A 21,475-nucleotide genomic window follows, 5' to 3' on the forward strand; every position below is an offset into this window, starting at 1 on the left:
TTGTGTGTCTTCTCAGTGTCTGGAGGGAAGAAACTGCGACCATGCCCATGGCTCAGCGTTCTCCTCCTGGGCAGTTGGTAGATCAGTTCTACTACGTGTGCACAAGCAGGAGAGCATGGCAGATTCCTGTCACCATACACAGAGATATTTCTAGGTCGTGCAGTGCACTGTATGGCAGATTTAGCTATTACTCAGATAAAAAAGGGTTCATTTGCTGCACATTCATTCTCAGAGTTAAAGTGCTAAGTGCAGCTCTTCTGAGACCTGGCAGTAATGGCATGTCTACCATTTTGAAAGTGGCGTGAGGCACAGCCAGTATCCAGAGCAACTGAAACTGATCTGCTTACCATTTTAAAAGCTCTTCCAGACAGTAAAGAATTACAGATAAGGCAATAAAGACAGATTCAGACATAAAAGAAATCTAAATGGGTCACAGTGTTGGATAAATGTATGTAGGCTTAAAAGAGAGAACAAAGAGTATGCTTGGAAGAGAGAAAAAAACAGAGTTGAAAAAGAAGTGAAAATGTCTTTAAAGAGACAGAGTATAGACAGTCATAGATTAAAAGGAGTAAAGAAAAATAAGTCACGTAATGATGGAAAATATGCAAAGAGTTTAGATTATGTATATTAGTGTGTTTTCTTTGAATTTTTTGACTGTGAAAGAGCTAAGTACAGAGAGACATTTCGTTGTATGGACTGTTAAGTTAAATCAACATAAAGGTATCTTGATTCAAAAATTTTAGTCTGAGGAAATGTTGCTTTGGAAAGGAGGTTCTTCTTTAGTTTTCACAGAAGATGAGAACCTGTGGATTGCTTCCAGACCAATATGGTTTAATGGATCAAAACCTCCTGAAAGGTTGCTGTAAACACCCCTCACAAAGAAAATTCTTTTCCCTATAAAATGCAGAAAAGAGTTCGGACAGTACTGTGCCCATATTCTCAAATATTGTTTGTAAATGCTTCTTTACACTTAGAGGGGTTTAAGCTATAGAGGCGGGTAGTTTGCATTTGTATGGATCTTGCTATGTTGATACAAATTTAAGGTAAATTTGTTATATATAGCTGATCTTGATTAAGGTATTGTTTTTGTGTAGCTCATTTAAAAATGTAATGTATAATTAAGAAATATATGTTAATAGATACTTATCTATAATAGTCAAGCTTGTAGTCATGTTAGACTTTCTAGATGTACAGAGATGTATTTCTGTTAGATGGGTATTCTTCAGATCTTTCAGAGACATTTAAAATGTAAATGAATTTAAGACTTTTCATGACAGTGAGACACATCTGCTCCTGGCAGCATCAGCTTCTTTTTTTTTGTTTGTTTTTTTTTATTTATTTATTTATTAAGGATTTCTGCCTCCTCCCCGCAACCGCTTCCCATTTCCCTCCCCCTCCCCCGATCAAGTCCCCCTCCCTCATCTGCTCGAAGAGCAATCAGGGTTCCCTGACCTGTGGGAAGCCCAAGGACTGCCCACCTCTATCCAGGTCTCATAAGGTGAGCATCCAAACTGCCTAGGCTCCCACAAAGCCAGTACGTGCAGTAGGATCAAAAACCCACTGTGATTGTTCTTGAGTTCTCAGTATTCCTCATTGTCCACTATGTTCAGCTAGTCCGGATTTATCCCATGCTTTTTCAGACCTAGGCCAGCTGGCCTTGGTGAGTTCCCGATAGAACATGGAAAGCAGTGTTTCGGTTTCTCAGGAAATTCGGGATCAACCTTCCCCTGGACCCAGCAATACCACTCCTGGGAATATACCCAAGAGATGCTCTATCATATGACAAAAGCATTTGTTCAACTATGTTCATAGCAGTATTATTTGTAATAGCCAGAACCTGGAAACAACCTAGATGCCCTTCAATGGAAGAATGGATGAAGAAAGTATGGAATATATACATATTAGAGTATTACTCTGCAGTAAAAATCAAGGACTTCTTGAATTTTGCATACAAATGGATGGAAATAGAAAACACTATCCTGAGTGAGGTAAGCCAGCATCAGCTTCTTTAAGAAAATGATGGGTATTGAAAAGGCTCCTTATGGAGTTTGTTAGTTGAACTGGACATGCAGAACCCACCGAGAAATGACTGCTGAACTTACCTAGAGGTGAGGTGATCCTTTGGGGTTCCTGCTTCATGAAAGAATCTGCAAGACACTCTTCAGAATACAGAAGAAGGTGACTGGCAAACTACCAATATAGGCAGAATTGTCTTTGAAATTTCATGCTTCATGAAAAAGTCTGCTGGATACTATCGGCCTGTAGGCTGAAGATGGATGCCACAATGATAGAGAAGAACTTTGGTAACTGACCAGACAGTGAGATGTCTCTGTCATTTCTAGAGTTTTTGGAAGTTGTTTACAATGTACTTCCTATTTTCTTAGGTAATATTCTATCTTTCTGGAGTCTTTGATATAGTTGAAGAAAAAATAGATAGTTATAGTTTTCCTTACTTATGATAAAAGGTAAAGTAAATATGAATATTATAATTCTTGCTTGATACCTGTTTTGTTATATGTAATTTTATTATGTTAAAGTTAAACGCTATTTTAAAGTTAATAAACAATATGGTCATTCCCCAAAGATTAATTCATTCTAGAAACCTCCATGATATGTAGCCATAGCCAATTTGCACTGTTTTGTATGTGGTCATGAACCATACCCATCACACAGGAAAGCTTTTCCGATGAACATAGTTTAACTTATAAGTTAATCTTACTTATCATGTACTTTCAGGGAATAAACATGTATCATTTTTGTCTATTAAATTTAGTATTAAAAAAGATTATTGGATACTAATCATTACAATGAAATTGACTGAAAACAGGTGTGATCCTCATTTGAAAGAGCCACTTGGCAAGATCATCAAAACAGGTAGGATTACAAAGAAAACTCAGACCCTGGAGACACCTAGCTGCGTGACTCTGAGTTATTTTACTTGTCCGCCACTATTTGGTATTTATGAAAACAAATAAAATACTACATATGTAATAAATACATTTATTTAGCTAAATATATTTATACATATTTAAATATGCTCATGCAAATAAATATAATGTATATATATACATATGTATTAAAATATATATTAAAACTTTCAGACTTTTTATTCAGTAATTTATTCTTTGGAAATTTGTCCAAAAGATCCAAAGTAAATTTCAGTCCATTTGTAGAAAAGTTTTTATCAGTATTCTCGTCCAAAAGATTCAAAGTAAATTTCAGTCCATTTGTAGAAAAGTTTTTATCAGTATTCTCTATAGCAGACATTAGAAACAAACTAAATATTCAACACAAAAAAAATCAGGTGATAAGCATAATATACTACAGTCATCAAAAACTAAATTTGAATTACATGCTCATATTTTTTAAAATGTTCATAATGTCAAATTTAAAAAGAATAATAAACATATATGTTCACTGTGCACATAACTGAAAAAGAAGGCATATAGTAATAAAGTTATTCTCCATTTGAACTTGGCATTATATTATTTATAAAACTATAAACGTTGAAATATTTTCAATAATTATAATATGGAATCTAGAAAAGAACAAGATTTTTAAATCAAATAAATACAAAATATCTAAATTAAATTCATGTGAGAACAACTACTTCTTAATTCATCTAAAACTTGACAAATGCGGTAGCTTATACCTTTAATCTCAACACTTGAGAGGCAGAGGCATTTGGATCTCTGCAAGTTGCAGCCAGCCTGGTCTCCTTAGCAAATTCTAGGTAGGTCAGGCCTGCATATTGAGACCCAGTCTCAGAAAGAAAAAAATTATCAAATTTTTTTTTAAAAAAATAAACAACTGAAAAAAGCTTATAGTGTATACAAACCTAGAAAAATATAGGTATGGGACAAAGTTATTTTTAAGCAAATTATACACTAAATGCTCATCAATCTCTAAACACTTTTCAGAAGTATGTTTAAATTCAAGCAATAGGCCTAATCATTAATTCGAGGGAAGTATAATAAATAAGAGTATAAAATTCCTTAAAACTCTATAATGCAGGTGTAATGACATATTTATTGTTAATATAAACTTATCCTAAGTTTCCAGATTTTTCAAACATTTGTAGATCCATTCATCCCCCTGCAATGCCACAAGAAAAATTCCCAGAACACTGCTTAACCTTACATGTTCCAAGTTTAACTATAAAATTACTTTCGCCCAATGTATTTTCTCTCAAATTGTATACTATATAACATGCTTAATAAGCAAGCCCCAAACTTCTCCCAATTACTGTATTCACACTGTCTAGGTTAAATGAAGAAAGAGCACACTCTCAAAAGGCTTATGGCCAATGCTACTATATGTCATCCCTTTCCATCAAAAGTACCATTCCGAAGGAAAAGACTGAAGAATCTCAGAATGTTGTCAGCACTCTCTGAGAATCTGGGACAATTACTGTAAAGCTCTCAAACACAAAGGCATGCTCAGAGATGAAAGCAACCTTAGTGCTCTATATGACCTTGATCATTGCATGGCATTTGAGCATTGCAAATTCTCCTAGTCAGGTAACCACAGGTTAAAATATAAATAATATGGGCAAATCTATGTATTTCTCTTAAAATACATATTTCTCTCTATCTCAAGCCCTGATGACAAATTTGGGAAACACTTCAGATCCTAGCGGGGAAAAAAAGTCTATCCTGCAGACACAAACACCAAGAATGAAGTATGACATACAGAGACAGCTCATCACCTAAACGGTGAACAATCTGAGTAAGTGACTCATCTGAGCAAGAGAGAGATTTAAAGGCTAAAGCCCAGTAAAAACCTTTCTTGGGGGACCGGGATCGTGGGTCAGGCGGCGGTGGAGGCAGCGGCAGCTTGGCAGGCGGGTTAAAGCTTCAGGGGCAGCCTCTGCCATGATCCTGCTGGAGGTGAACAATCGCATCATGGAGGAGATCTCACCCTTCTTCCAGAACACGGCCTTCGGAAACAAACCAGAAGCTGTAGAAGTAACATTTGCAGATTTTGATAGTGTCCTTTATCATATTTCAAATCCTAATGGAGACAAAACAAAGGTGATTGTAGCGGCGTAAATAAATGCAGGCAGATTGTAAAGAAATATATACAGCTTTAATGAAGAAACAAAATTACAGAACCGAGGTTCCCATAGCACAGGAAGCAGGAAAAGGGACGCACAGGCTCCTGCACACCCGATTTATCAGTCAACGTTAGCCCGAGGCAAGCCCGCCCCTAAGGGGCTTGCTTAACCCTACAGGTGATGGTCAGTATTCCTTTGAAATTCTACAAGGAACTTCAGGCACATGATGCTGATGAGTTATTAAAGAGAGTATATGGGAGTTTCTTGGTAAACCTAGAATCGGGATACAATGTTTCTTTGCTATATGACCTTGAAAATCTGCCTGCATCCAAGGATTCTATTGTGCAGCAGGCTGGCATGTTGAAGCAAAATTGCTTTGCCTCTGTCTTTGAGAAATACTTTCAGTTCCAAGAAGAGGACAAGGAAGGAGGGAACAGAGTGGTTATCCATTGCCAGGAGGATGAGACCATGTCTGTTGAATCTAAAAAAGACAGAGTCACGGTAGTCTTCAGCACAGTGTTTAAGGATGATAACGATGTTGTCATTGGAAAGGTCTTCATGCAAGAGTTCAAAGAAGGACGAAGAGCCCAGCCCCCCAGGTCCTTTTTAACCACAGGGAACCTCCTCTAGAGCTGAAAGACACAGATACTGCCGTGGGTAACAACACTGGCTACATCACCTTCGTGCTCTCCCCTCGCCACACCAATGCCACTGCTCGAGACAACACCATCAACCTGATCCACACGTTCTGGGACTATCTGCACTACCACATTAAGTACTCAAGGCCTATATTCATACACGCATGAGAGCAAAACCATCTGACTTCCTTAAGGTGCTCAATCGTGCACACCCAGATGCAGAGAAGAAAGTAATGAAAACATTCATGGGGAAGACATTTTCATCCCGCTAACGCTTGGGAACTGAGGAAGAAGCTCTGTTGATGGAAGGCCGGACTGCTTGCTACTGGATAATTGTAGCCCTTCATGTTGCACCTCTCCAGGTTCTTAAGGGATTCTACGTGTGGGTTCCATTTTGTACGAGTTTGGCAAATAATCTGCAGAAACGAACTGTGCTTGCAAGGACTTCACAGTTCCCAATAATTTAAGAAAAGAAAAAAATTTCCACTTGATCAACTTATTTCCCTTCTATTATTTTTCCCTTTCTCACTCCCCTTCCTTTTTCCCTTTTCCAAGCTGTTTGCTTTGCAATATGTTACTGGTAATGAGTTGCAGATAATGCAATCTTAACTTGTATTCTTCCAAGTATTTGAGTTCAAAACTTCTGTATCTAAAGAAATGTGGTTGGGGTCATTAATAAAGAAAATCTTTCTATCTAAAAAAAAAAACAAAACAAAAAAACCTTTCTGAAGGCTATTTTTTCACCACTGTGGTGTTTCATGTTAGAAATAGACAAAAATATGGTACCTACAAGAAAGAAAACTCAGGTTGCCAGACTTGGTGACAAGTGTTTTTTTATCTAGTCGTCTGTCTGGGACAGTGAAAATGTTTGGACAGACTTAAGTTATATCACAGCTAGCTATCCATAACAATGAGTTCAAGAAAGTCAATGAAAATTGTAGTATGCTTGTAGCCACTTCTGCAGCATTAAAATGATAGCATCTATGGCCACAGGAGTCAGGGGTGGGGTTACAAGGAGAACTGGAGATAGAAAGCACCAATTTGTTATTGATGTATTGTGGATACTAAAGTGATATTCCTGAACTGAGAGATATTACCATTCCTTAGTGGTCGGGGATGTCACCAATTTGTTGTCAGGAAGCCATAAATAGACGGACTTAGGAGGGCGGAGGAAGATGGCAGTGGGGGCTAGGTGAGGAGTTGGCAGTGATGAGGGGCTCAGGCCCGGGGATGTGGGATGGAGGGGAAGGAGGAGACGGTGTCCCAATGCCATGGGAGAATGACCGGGCTGTGGGAGCTGGTGTGGCAGGTGCTGCAAGTGCTGCTCTACCTGCAGAGTGCTCACTTCCTGGCTCTGCCTTTGCTTCCCCTGGAACTGGATCTGGAGCAGCTGCTGTTGTGCTGCCTCCACTGTGGTCTTAGCACTGCTGGGCTTCAAGCTGAGCAAGCCCTGGCCATTGGCAGGAACCAGCATATCACCTGCACCCTCACTGGGCCCCAGGCTGGCTGTCTCCCCACCCAGGCTGTGCTGGTCTTTGGAGGGCGGGTCCCTGCAGAAGCAGCTACTGTATATGGGCCTGGTGGTCACTAAAAAGGAGCATGAACCCAGCTTCTCAGACACCGTGAGCCTCAGTGGTGTGGTGTATGGCCTTGGGGATCTCTACATTAGTGTCTAAGACCACCAAGGCCTGTTCAAGAGAAATAACTCCAGATTGATAGATGAAATTGTGAAACAACAATAGGAACTTTTGGGCCAAAATTGTTGCAAATAATAACCAGAATTTGCAAGTAGTAATGACAAAGCCCACCAAGTATTAAATTGCCCTTCAGCAGTGAAGGTGCTGTCCCCAGGAGCTGAAAAAGCATATATTCTGAGAGCTGCTCAGGACTTTTGCTCAGCAGCAGAGGACATCCAGAGATTTGGATGTAGATCTGCTAGACGGCTTACTTAGTTCACATGGTTTCCCTGACCCTGAGTTAGTATTGAAGTTTGGTCCTGTGGATAGCACCTTAGGCTTCCTTCCCTGGCAAATCAGATTGACTGAGATCATCTTTCTGCCTTCTCACCTAAACATCAGTTATGTGGATGTTTTCTCTGCCCTTCATCAGAGTGCCTCGGAAAGTATGGTTCCTGGTTTTGTAATATGACATCAGGCTTTTGTAGAAAAGGACCCAATTGATTCTGATGTTTACAAAGTTACCTATAAAACCTTGTACACACCTAGAAAAAAATCTAAGAAACCCAGGACCAAAACCCCCATGATTTAGGCTTTTGTTATCCAAGTGTACTACAGCATAGATGCCAACCTATTGCTCTGAAGGAACAACACACAAAGACAGTAAGAGGAGGCTGCAGAATATGATAAACTTTTGGCCAATAGAATGAAAGAAGCCAGGAACAGATTGTCAAGAGATATAGGTTGTCCTCACTGATAGTTTCTACGTCTAAATCTCAGACCAGTCAAAACTAAGATTACTGGGGCCAGAGAGATGGCTCAGCAGTTAAGAAGATTGGCAGCTACACCAGAGGACCCAGGTTCGATTTCCAATATAGCAGCTAACAATGATCCGCAGCTCCAGTTCCCTTTTCTGGCCTCTGTGGACATTGTGTGAATGCAGTGCATAGACTACATGCAGGCAAAATACCCATGTACATTAAAAAGTAATAAAAAAGTACCTGAAACCAAGGTTTTATTGTAAGGGTTATAAAATAATAAATAAATAAAAATTTTTATAGTTAAAACACCTGAAGCAGTTACTTCCTTGCTTAATAAGTACAATTTTGAATCTTGAATTATTTCAAAGACATCAGAGTAGGCCTAAGCATTTATATTAATATATTTAAAGTATTTCCCAACAGTGTTATACTAAAAGTATAATGCAGTTTCAAGAAGAAAAAGGTAAATAACCTGGTGTTATCAACCTCACTTCTGCTAGATTGAACAACATATCCTGAAGCAGGCCTTTTGTAGATTGGCAACTTAGTGCTAAAAGAGACACCAAGTGTCACTATGAAGAAAAGTCACTTGGTTATTAAATATAAGCAAAATGTAACAAATATACTTACTCCTTTTGAAAGCTGTGCACAGAGGGGAACTGAATCCAAAGACCAAGCACATCTGTGCATCTGGGCTGTAACCATTCTGCAGCAACGTTTCCATGCACTCTTCCTGTCCTCCAAACACTGCCCAGTAAACAGGGCTCACTTTGTCTGGACCAGCGTCACAAGCCTGATTTGTAAGCGGTGTTAACAAGTCCAAGATCCTTCAAATACACAAACAGGAGGAATATTTACTATAGGAGATTTGTCTGTTGTCCTTGTTCACTATTATTTGTCTTACCACCATCATTACCTATGCTCCCAAATCCAATTTTATGTTTAATATTTCAGAATCTAATAAATCATTAAAAATTAAAAATTGATGACATCTTGATATATATGCATGCAAATGGATGGGACGAGAAAAACCAATACTGAGTGAGGTAACCCAGACCCAGATATGTAAGCATGGTATGGACTCACTCATATGTTGATACTATCTGTAAAGCAAAAAGTAGTGAGCCTATTGTATGCTGAAAAAAAGAAGATAACACACCATATTTTTCAGCCTGAAAAAAACTCCAGTCCAAGTGATTCAAAAGCCTCACATAAAACCATATATAGTGAACCTGATAGAAGAAAAGCTAGGGAAGAGCCTGGAATGCATTGCCACAGGAGACTCCTTCCTAAACAAAGCAGTGATAGTGCAGGCACTAAGATCAACAATTCATAAAAGGGACCTCACAAAAACTAAAATCTCCTGGAAAGCAGAGACCACTGGCAAGAGGACAAAACAACTGCTTACAGCCTGGAAACTGATTTCCCCTAATCATACATCTAACAGTTGGATCAATCACAAATCTAAAAAGACTGCAAGTCCATGTACAAGTCTGTGATCCCTGCTGCTGCCAGTTTTGGGGGCAAGGAAGCTTCTTTTGCATAATGGTGAATGAGAGACATTGAAGGCTGCTGTGACAACCTCTTCCACCGAACAAACAAATCAAAATAAAAACAGTCCAGATAGGGAGCCATTGAAGAGAGTCTAAAAATTGTGATAAAGATTCTGTAGGATATAGATCTTCACAAATGATGGGATTTCCTGTGTGACAGGGGGATGGGAAAGGACTCAGCAATCTTTAAGGATATGGCCACTGGGAGTTTGACCATGTTCCAATGAGTATACGAAAACACAAATTTGGCATGGTGTATTTCTCTCTCTCTCTCTCTCTCTCTCTCTCTCTCTCTCTCTCTGTCTCGTCTCTGGAAAGGCATAAAGTGAAAAGGGTAAACCTTGGAGGAATGGGAAGAGAGTGTGAACAGTGTAAATTGATAAAATTCCCAATAATTAACAAACTAATTGTATTGAGGTAAAAAGAACTCAAGACATTAGACATCAAGAAATCCACTTAAAGATGGGGTACAGATATAATCATAATTCTCCTTAGAGCAATCTCAAATGGCTGAGAAACACCTAGAGAGATGTTCAAAATTTATAGCAATTAGTGAAATGTAAAATCAAAAGTACTTTTTTTTTTTGCATATGTCAGAATGGCTAAGATCAATAGCACAAGTGACAGCTCATGCTGGTGAGGATGTAGAGCAAGGGGACAATTCCTCCACTGCTGTGGGAGTTAAAATTTGTATAACAAATTTGGAATTCAATATGGATGTGCCAGGCTTTGTTGACTCTTCATGGAGGCCTTACCATTTGTGGGGATTGAATAGGGTTTGGTGCAGTGAGGTAGGAAGAACAGGAGAAGCTGGCCACTGGAGTTACCATGTCATTGGAGCTGGAGGAGATGCTCCAGTCCGACTTAGAGGCCATGCAGCCCAGGTATTTGAAGAGCACAAGAAGCAGGTGTCCGTGTTCATTGTTGTCTGGATGGAGATTGAAGGCATGTTTGCAATAACCTGCCACAGAGGGATGGCCTAGAGGCAGAGGACCAATTCCCTTAAAGAGATGGCTACTCCTGTGCCAGATGGAAGTTGCCACCTCTGCCATGGGGCTCCAGAGCTCCTGGCTGCAGAAGAGTCAGGCCTGAGGCAAGGAAGGCTCTCCTCTCAGAGCACATAGCCCCAGGGGAATCCTCTCCTCCTGGAGTCCCAAAGGCAAAGGAACATAAGGTGCCCTCCATAGTCCCTAGCAGGGCAAGGCCAGCCTGTTTTGGTGAGGCAAGGAATCCCTAGAGGCAATTGTGGCTGCCATGCCAGCAAGGCTGGAACCCCAGGTGTCCTTTGTTCTGGTGCTGAGTGCCTGCTGGGCCTTCTCCCTGAAGATTGGGGCACTGGAAATGGTGAGAGACAAAGAGGCACCACCATTGCTAAATGAGTATGTGCCACCTCAGCCCTCCATCCACTGTAAATTTAGAGTTTCCTGCTGAAGAGTGCAGCTGGGATGGGCTCGTCTACTTCCAGATTCTGCTGTCCATGTACCAGCAGCTGTGCTTGGTAAACTCACAGCTGGAGCCATGTCTGATGGTCTTTCCCAAAGAGCCCTCTGGCATAAGCATTGTGCTGTTCCAGGACATCCCTGAGATGACCAAGCAGATAACTGATGCTCTGTGTTACCAGCTCCAGATCTACCTGGGTCATGGCCGGGACAAGTGCAGTTGGAAGATCCTTGCCCAGGTGCTCTTCACTGAGACCCACAGGGAGAGACAGACAGGGAGTGAGTGTAGCTTAGGGCTCAGGGCTTAGGGATTGGGGCATTTTAGTTGGAAGACTAACTACTCAATTTCTTCTTCCAATTGGTTTAGGTGGTGCTTATACCTCTAGGGGCTATTCTTTTTCTGATTCGTTCAGGTGGTGCTACCTATAGAGTTTTCTATGGCCTAACATTTATAATGTACATGAAGAGTATATGTGCACAGTAACTCAAATTAAATTGAAAGGCATAAGCGTCTCTCCATAGGCAGCTTTCTCTTCTTTCCTAGGTTGCTGCTCCAGAAGTCATGATACACATCAGGCATGGACCAATAATTACACATAACTTATTTGAAAGAGTAACTACACATCAACATAAAATGTTTTCTCTTCAGGTAATAGTGACACAATGCAGAGAAAATGCAGGCATTCCATGAATAGTGCACAAGGTACTAGAAATTATATCCCATAGCTATAGTAACAAAACCCTAATGATATTGTCAAAAATAAACATGTTAATCAAGGGATTTGAATCAAAGACCCAGATACAAATCTGAATATATATGAATACCTGATATTTTATAAAGAAGCCAGAAATATACAATGGGAAACTGAAATATACAATGGGAAACGGTGGCACTCTAACCGGATTTCAATGTGGAGAAGAAAGTAGAGAGTACCATATTCAACAACCTGAAGAAAACTCCAGTCCAAGTGGTTCAAAAGCCTCACATAAAACCATTTGTAGTGAAGATGACAGAAGAGGAGGTAGGGAACAGCCTTGAATATATTGAAACAGGAGACTACACTAAGGTCAACAATTAATAAGTGGGCCATACAAAACTGAAAATCTCCTGAAAAGCAGAGAACATGTGGCAACAGGAGAAAACAGATGCTTTTAGACTGAAAAAATGTTTTTCCCTAACTCCACAACTAATAGAGTGCTCACATCCCAAATGCATAAATATGGAAGTCCATGTGAAATTTCGTGATCCCTGCTACTGCTAGTTGCTTGGGGCAAGGAAGCTTCTTTTGCAGAACCATGATTGAGAATGAGAGACATTGCAGTTTGTTGCAGGAGGTCCTCCCACTCCTCCAGCCTATAGCCGCTGAGATAACAGCCCATTGGGGCATGGTCTATCTCCCTTTAAAAAAGCGGCCACTTCCCTCTCCTCTCTCTCTTCACTTCCTGCTCCGCTGGACTAGACTCCCTTCCTGGTTGCACAGAGGGCTGACGGTGATCTGTAAGTTTTTTCCCCTATAAATAAATACCACCCTATTAATCATAATTCCAAACTGGTGTGGCATTGTTAATGACTTACGCTTTCAATTGGCACCCAACGTTTGGTTTTAGAACCTCTCCTTTCCCTGCTCAGCTGCCAGCCGCGAGTTCGGCTTGGCGGGAGCCCTTCCTTCCTCAGCCGCCGCCTGTGCCTTGCAGCAGCGGCCTTGGCCTCCCCACGTGGATTTAAACTCCACAGGCCCGTGTAGTCTCTGCCCGCATGGTTTGCTCTTTTCTGAGTCGTTTTTAAATCTCCCATGCAAGCACAGCTCTTAAGTGGCACAAACCAGAGCATGCGGTTGCTGAAAGCTGCAACCCCTCAGGGTGACTCTGTCATGTGGAGGCATAAGAGGCTTCCAGGTTGCTCTTCTCTACCCCTGGATTCTGGAGTTCTGGTTCCGTATCTGGGATTGATTTAATTACGTTTACTTTGTTGAGCAACTTACATTTTCCAGTTTTTAACAAATACTAGGCAGACTCTGAAACAGGACCCTGTTTTCGTCGCGACTTGGCAACAGTGCCACCTGCTGGATAATAGGTAATATGGCAGTTTTTGTTTCCAACGCGAATTTTACTGTTCTGGTTACCAATACAATGGGTTATATCATGCAAGGTTTATATGACTATGGGGCTAACTTAATTTACTGGTTACTAGGTTTCAGTATTCTTTTGTGTATTCTATCATTTAGGAAGATCATGGCACTCCTAAGAATCATACAATCTTTACTAGAAACTCATGCAAGTCAGGAGATTCAGGATTCAAAAGAGACAATAATAAAGACAATATTAAAAAGACTTGAAATAATTGAAGAAATTATTGGAGCTGGTGAACAGAGTAATAAGGCACAAGGACAGGATACAATGCCAACACCAGCTATTAGAACTGGCTTACCCAAGGATATAGCAGCATACCCTATACTTAATTCTGACAAAGCGTCAACTTCTAAAGGCTCAAAGGGAGTCAGAGAAGCTAGATGGACACCAATAGCAATGAATGAGCTAAAAGAAATTAAGCAAGCTATTGTTAATTTTGGCTTGCACTCTGCATACGTAAAGGAAATGATAAGGACTTGGGCTTCTAATGCTAGAGCTACACCCCATGATTTCCATCAGTTACTGTCTGCAGTTTTAGATAATGGACCTTCCTTGATGTTTGGAATTTATTTCAGAGAAGAATCCAAACATATGGAACAGCAAGGAAGAGCAAAAGGTGTTGAGGTGTCCCAAGATCAAATTCTTGGTGCAGGAGAATATGCTGATCCACAGGTCCAAGCTCTTAATGATGATGAAGTACTGTGTCTATGTAACTAAGCAGCTTTCAATGCTTGGAATAGGATACAAGATCCAGCAAAAAGGGTTGAATCATATACCAGAATTAGGCAGGGACAGAGAGAACCCTTTATTGACTTTTTGCAAAGATTAATTAAGGCTCTGGACATAGGGGTAACAGACCCAGAAGCTAGACGAATACTTCTTGAATCTCTAGCTTTTGAGAATGCAAACATAGAATGCAAAAAGGTAATTGGGCCTTTAAAGTCTAGATCAGCACCTATGGATGAATGGATTCAGCATACGATGAATGTTGAGACGTTTAGCTATAATGATGAATCTTGGGTAGGAGAAGCGATTTCCAAAGCAATGAGGAGACATCAAACTGCCAGGTGTTTTAATTGTGGTAAATTAGGACATCTGAAAAGGGATTGCAGGCAAAGAATTTCTAGGAATAATATCTCTTCTGGGAATGACAAAAATAGGAGACCTCGGCCTTCAGGTATATGTAGGAGATGCGGTAAAGGCAGGCATTGGTCCAACGAATGTAGGTCAACAACAGACAGACAGGGCAATCCGATATCATTGGGAAACTCCTTGGGGGGCCTCTCGCAGGCCCCCAAGCCAACAGTGGCCCAGTCATTCCCAGTCACAGTGGAGAACGTGCCTCACCAAGAAAATTAAAAGCTCCAATTTCTGCTGTAAAAAGTAATACTGGGCCTGGCCATCCTACAGGGGCAATACTGCCCAAACCGCCTCTCTCTTACTATCCCATTCAGCTTACATCCAGATCCCCACACCCGCTGTCTCCCTCCCTCCCTCCCTCCTTTGGGGCATAGCGCCTCCCTGCCCAGCCTGCTAGGGTGCTGGGACCGAATCCGAACCGGGAGGACAAAGGGGTGGCCAGTAGCTCCTTTGTTCCCATAGCCTGCCCGCAGCGAGCGGGGTGGGCCCTTTGTTCGCGAGCTAACCAAGCAGTGCAGAGTTTCGATCCGGGCACCAAGTGAAACATCATTGTGGTGAGTGAGTGCTGCGGCAGCTGGGATCATACCTCAGCCCGCCCACACTTCCTGGCCATCCTACAGGGGCTATACTGCCCAAACCGCCTCTCTCTTACTATCCCATTCAGCTTACATCCAGATCCCCACACCCCCTGTCTCCCTCCCTTCCTCCCTCCTTTGGGGCATAGCGCCTCCCTGCCCAGCCTGCTAGGGTGCTGGGACCGAATCCGAACCGGGAGGACAAAGGGGTGGCCAGTAGCTCCTTTGTTCCCATAGCCTGCCCGCAGCGAGTGGGGTGGGCCCTTTGTTCGCGAGCTAACCAAGCAGCACAGAGTTCCGATCCGGGCACCAAGTGAAACATCATTGTGCAGAAACATCTCTAGGGAGTGACATCACTGGGAAGGTACATCAGTGGGCAAGAAGACCTGATCCTATAAAAGAAGATCCAAAGGGGAGTATTGGGAGGAAGAGATGGGCAGACGCCAATGCAGGAATTCTCCCAACATACTGAAAAACAACACAAAACCACCAGAAGCCAGTGACCCCACAACAGGAGGACATGAACACCTTAATCAAGAAGAAGTAGAAAAAACTGACTTCATGAAAGCGATTGACACCCTTAAACAGCATATAAAAAATGCCCTTATAGAAATGGATGAGAAGTATAATAGAAAGTTCGAGGAATTGAGTAAATCAGTGAACGATACCCTAGGAAACCAAGGAAAAACAATCAAGCAGATAAAGGAAACAGTTCATGACTTGAAAACTGAAATGGAGGCAAAGAAGAAAACACAAACAGAGGGCCGACTGGACATGGAAAATCTAGGTAAACGAATAGAAACTACAGAATCAAGTATAACCAGCAGAATACAAGAGATAGAAGAAAGAATCTCAGATTCTGAGGATAACATAGAGAAAATAAACACTCTGATCAAAGAAAACAGCAAGTCCAACAAACTCTCATCACAAAACATTCAGGAAAAATGGGACACAATAAAAAGACCAAACCTAAGAATAATTGGAGTAGAAGAAGGAGAAGAAGTGCAGCTCAATGGTACAGAAAATATACTTAATAAAATTATAGAAGAAAACTTTCCCAACCTGAAGACAGATGTACCTATGAAGGTTCAAGAAGCATACAGAACACCAAATAGGCTGGATCAAAAGAAAACATCCCCTCGCCATATAATAATCAAAACACAAAATATACAGAATAAAGAAAGAATATTAAGAGCCGCAAAGGAAAAAGGCCAAGTTACTTATAAAGGTAAACCTATCAGACTTACACCTGACTTCTCTATGGAAACCATGAAAGCCAGAAGGTCCTGGATAGATGTTCTCCAAAAACTAAGAGACCACGGATGCAAGCCCAGACTACTATATCCAGCCAAACTTTCATTCACTATAAATGGAGAAAACAAAATTTTCCAGGATAAAAACAAATTTAAACAATACGTAGCCACAAATCCAGCCTTACAGAAAATAATAGAAGGAAAATCACTAACCAAGGAGTCCAACAATGCCCACAATAACTCAGACATCTAGAGACTCTTCACCAGCGCAAATCAAAGAAGGAAAACACACAAACCCTACTACTTAAAAAGTGACCGGAGTTAACAACCACTGGTCATTAATATCACTTAATATCAATGGGCTCAACTCACCTATAAAAAGGCACAGGCTAAGAGATTGGATAAGAAAACAGGATCCAACATTCTGCTGTCTACAAGAAACACACCTCAACCACAAAGACAGGCACCTACTCAGAGTAAAGGGCTGGGAAAAGGCTTATCAAGCAAATGGACCTAAGAAACAAGCAGGTGTGGCCATACTAATTTCTAACAAAGTTGACTTCAAACTTAAATCAATAAGAAGAGATGGAGAGGGACATTTTATACTCATAACAGGAACAATTCATCAGGAAGAAGTCTTAATCCTGAATATCTATGCCCCTAATATAAAAGCACCCACGTACGTAAAAGAAACATTACTAAAACTCACGGCAGCCATCAAACCGTACACACTAATAGTAGGAGACTTCAACACTCCTCTCTCACCAATGGACAGGTCAATCAGACAGAAACCTAACAGAGAAATTAGAGAATTAATGGAGGTAATGAAGCAAATGGACTTAACAGACATCTATAGATTATTCCACCCAAAGAGGAAAGAATATACCTTCTTCTCTGCAGCTCATGGAACCTTCTCGAAAATTGACCACATACTTGGTAACAAAGCGAACATACACAGTTACAAAAAAATATTAGTAACCACCTGTGTCTCATCAGATCACCATGGATTAAAGTTAGAATTCAACAACAATGCTACCCCCAGAAAGCCTACAAACTCATGGAAACTGAACAGTCAACTACTGAACCATACCTGGATTAAGGAAGAAATAAAGAAAGAAATTAAAGTCTTCCTTGAATTCAATGAAAATAAAGAAACAACATACTCGAACTTATGGGACACTATGAAAGCAGTCCTAAGAGGAAAGTTCATAGCACTAAGTGCCCACTTAAAGAAAACAGAGAAAGCACATATTGGAGACTTAACAGCCCACTTGAAAGCTCTAGAAAAAAAAGAAGCAGACTCACCTAGGAGGAGTAGAAGACTGGAAATAATCAAATTGAGGGCTGAAATCAACAAAATAGAAACACAGAAAACAATCCAAAGAATCGATGAAACAAAAAGCTGGTTCCTGGAGAAAATCAACAAGATTGATAAACCCCTATCCAAACTAATCAAACGAAAGGGCGAGAACACGCAAATTAATAAGATCAGAAATGAAAAGGGGGACATAACCACAGACACAGAGGAAATTCAGAGAGTCATTAGATCTTACTACAAAAGCCTGTATGCCAAAAAACTGGAAAATGTAAAAGAAATGGACGCTTTTTTAAATAAATAGCATTTACCAAAACTAAACCAGGACCAGGTGAACAATCTAAACAGACCTGTAAGTCGCGAAGAATTAGAAGCTGTTATCAAAAACCTCCCTACCAAAAAAAGCCCAGGACCAGATGGTTTCAATGCAGAATTCTACCAGAACTTCCAAGAAGACCTAATACCTATACTCCTTAATGTATTTCACAATATAGAAACAGAAGGGTCATTACCAAATTCCTTTTATGAAGCCACAATTACTCTGATACCAAAACCACTCAAAGACTCAACCAGGAAAGAGAACTACAGGCCAATCTCACTCATGAATATCGACGCAAAAATCCTCAACAAAATACTGGCAAATCGAATCCAAGAACACATCCGAAAAATTATCCATTATGATCAAGTAGGTTTCATTCCTCAGATGCAGGGCTGGTTCAACATACGAAAATCTATCAATGTAATCCAGCATATAAATAAACTGAAAGAAAAAAACCATATGATCATTTCATTAGATGCTGAAAAAGAATTTGACAAAATTCAACATCCATTTATGTTAAAAGTCTTGGAGAGATTAGGGATACAAGGGTCATACCTAAATATAATAAAAGCTATATACAGCAAGCCGACAGCTAACATCAAATTAAACGGAGAGAAACTCAAAGCCATCCCACTTAACTCAGGAACACGGCAAGGATGTCCACTCTCGCCATACCTCTTCAATATAGTGCTTGAAGTTCTAGCAATAGCAATAAGACAACATAATGGGATCAAGGGGATTCGAATTGGAAAGGAAGAAGTTAAACTTTCGTTATTTGCAGATGATATGATAGTGTACATAAGCGACCCCCAAAACTCCACCAAAGAACTTTTACAGCTGATAAACACCTTTAGTAATGTGGCAGGATACAAGATCAACTCCAAAAAATCAGTCGCCCTCTTATACACAAAGGATATGGAAGCAGAGAGGGAAATCAGAGAAGCTTCACCATTCACGATAGCCACAAACAGCATAAAATATCTTGGGGTAAATATAACCAAGGAAGTGAAAGATCTATTTGACAAGAATTTTAAGGCATTAAAGAAAGAAATTGAAGAGGATACCAAAAAATGGATGGACCTCCCTTGCTCTTGGATTGGGAGGATCAACATAGTAAAAATGGCAATTCTACCAAAGGCAATTTATAGATTCAATCCAATCCCCATCAAGATCCCATCAAAATTCTTCACAGATCTGGAGAAGACAATAATCAACTTTATATGGAAAAACAAAAAACCCAGGATAGCCAAAACAATCCTATACAATAAAGGATCTTCTGGAGGCATTACCATCCCTGACTTCAAACTCTATTACAGAGCTACAGTAATGAAAACAGTGTGGTACTGGCATAAAAACAGAGAAGTCGACCAATGGAATCGTATAGAAGACCCGGATTTTATCCCACAAACCTATGAACACCTCATTTTCGATAAAGGAGCTAAAAGTATACAATGGAAGAAAGAAAGTATCTTCAACAAATGGTGCTGGCACAACTGGATGTCAACCTGTAGAAGAATGAAAATAGACCCATATCTCTCACCGTGCACAAAACTCAAGTCCAAATGGATTAAAGACCTGAATATCAGTCCGAACACACTGAACCTGATAGAAGAGAAAGTGGGAAATACCCTACAACAGATGGGCACAGGAGATCGCTTCCTATGTATAACCCCAGAAGCACAGACATTAAGGGCAACATTGAATAAATGGGACCTACTTAAACTGAGAAGCTTCTGTAAAGCAAAGGACATGGTCACTAAGACACAAAGGCAACCTACTGACTGGGAGAAGATCTTCACCAACCCCGCAACAGACAAAGGTCTGATCTCCAACATATATAGAGAACTCAAGAAATAGACTTTAAAATGCTAATTATCCCAATTAAAAAATGGGGCACTGAACTGAACAGAGAATTCTCAATAGAAGAAGTTCAAATGGCCAAAAGACACTTAAGGTCATGCTCAATCTCCTTAGCAATCAGGGAAATGCAAATCCAAACAACTCTGAGATATTATCTTACACCTGTCAGAATGGCTAAAGTAAAAAACTCCAATAATAACCTTTGCTGGAGAGGCTGTGGAAGAACGGGTACCCTCATCCATTGCTGGTGGGAATGCAATCTTGTGCAACCACTGTGGAAGTCTGTGTTTCGGTTTCTCAGGAAATTCGGGATCAACTTACCCCTGGACCCAGCAATACCACTCTTGGGAATATACCCAAGAGATGCTCTATCAAATGACAAAAGCATTTGTTCAACTATGTTCATAGCAGTATTATTTGTAATAGCCAGAACCTGGAAACAACCTAGATGCCCTTCAATGGAAGAATGGATGAAGAAAGTATGGAATATATACACGCTAGAGTACTACGCTGTGGTAAAAAACAATGACTTCTCAAATTTTGCATGCAAATGGATTGAAATAGAAAACACTATCCTGAGTGAGGTGTCCCAGACCCAAAAAGATGTATATGGCATGTACTCACTCATAATTGGTTTCTAGCTATAAATAAGGACCACAGAGTCTACAATAGGTGAACCTAAAGAAGCTAAGAAAGAAGGTGAACCCAAGGAAAAACATATAGTTGTCCTCTTGGCTAAGGGAAGTAGACCAAATTTCTGGGGAGAAAATGGGATCTTGGGGGGGGTGGGATGGGGGTAAGGGGAGATGAGGAGAGAAAAGGTAGAAGGGAAGGAGGGGGGACCTGGGAAACATGAGAATTGGGATAAAGGAAAGGTGGATAGGGGAGCACAGAACCACAATTCTTAGTTAAGGGAGCCACTTTAGGGTGGGCAAGAGACTTGACCCTAGAGGGGCTCCCTAGTGCCCAAGATGAGGTTCCCAGTTAGTTCCTTGGGCAGCTGAGGATTGGGAACCTGAAATGACCCTATCCTAGAGCAATACTGACGAATATCTTGCATATCATCATAGAATCTTCATCTGGTGATGGATAGAGATAGAGACAGAGACCCACACAGGAGCACTGGACTGAGCTCCCAAGGTCCCAAGGAGGAGCAGAAGGAGGGAGAACATGAGCAAAGAATTCGGGACCACGAGGCGTGCATCCACCCACTGAGACAGTGGAGCTGATCTACGGGGAGCTCACCAAGGCCAGCTGGACTGTGACCGAAAAAGCATGGGATAAAACCGGACTCTCTGAACATGGCGAACAATGAAGGCTGATGAGACACCAAGGACAATGGCAGGGGGTTTTGATCCTACTTAATGTGCTGGCTTTGTGGGAGCCTAGCCAGTTTGGATGTTCACCTTCCTAGATATGGACGGAGGGGGGAGGACCTAGGACTTAACACAGGGCAGGGAACCAGGACTGCTCTGTGGACTGGAGAGGGAGGGGGAGAGGAGTGGGGGGAGGGGGAGAAGGGTGGGAGGAGGGGGAGAATTGTGGGAGGAGGGGAAGGGAAATGGGAGGCTGGGAGGAGGTGGAAACTTGTTTTTTGTTTATGTTTTTTTTTCTTTTCGCAATAAAAAAAAAGTAATACTGGTCTAAATGAAGAATTACGTGTGGAGGATGAGTCAAAAAACCCAGTAGGACAGAGTAAACGTGTATTTTGGCAGACTTCTATTAATGATAAAAGACCAAAGCTAAGAGTCTGTATAAAT

The 21,475-nt window shown here is 40.9% G+C and overlaps 2 pseudogenes; both read left to right on the forward strand.

Moving 5' to 3' along the window:
* Window positions 1-4,874: 4,874 nt before the first annotated feature.
* Window positions 4,875-5,966, forward strand: LOC121459800 (annotated as a pseudogene).
* Window positions 5,967-6,973: 1,007 nt separating this feature from the next.
* LOC121459258 lies at window positions 6,974-7,842 on the forward strand (annotated as a pseudogene).
* Window positions 7,843-21,475: the final 13,633 nt, after the last annotated feature.

Source organism: Microtus oregoni, unplaced genomic scaffold (assembly GCF_018167655.1).
Source record: "Microtus oregoni isolate MIOR12 unplaced genomic scaffold, Mior012 000019F_ref0000042, whole genome shotgun sequence".
In the NCBI taxonomy this organism is placed as follows: domain Eukaryota; kingdom Metazoa; phylum Chordata; class Mammalia; order Rodentia; family Cricetidae; genus Microtus; species Microtus oregoni.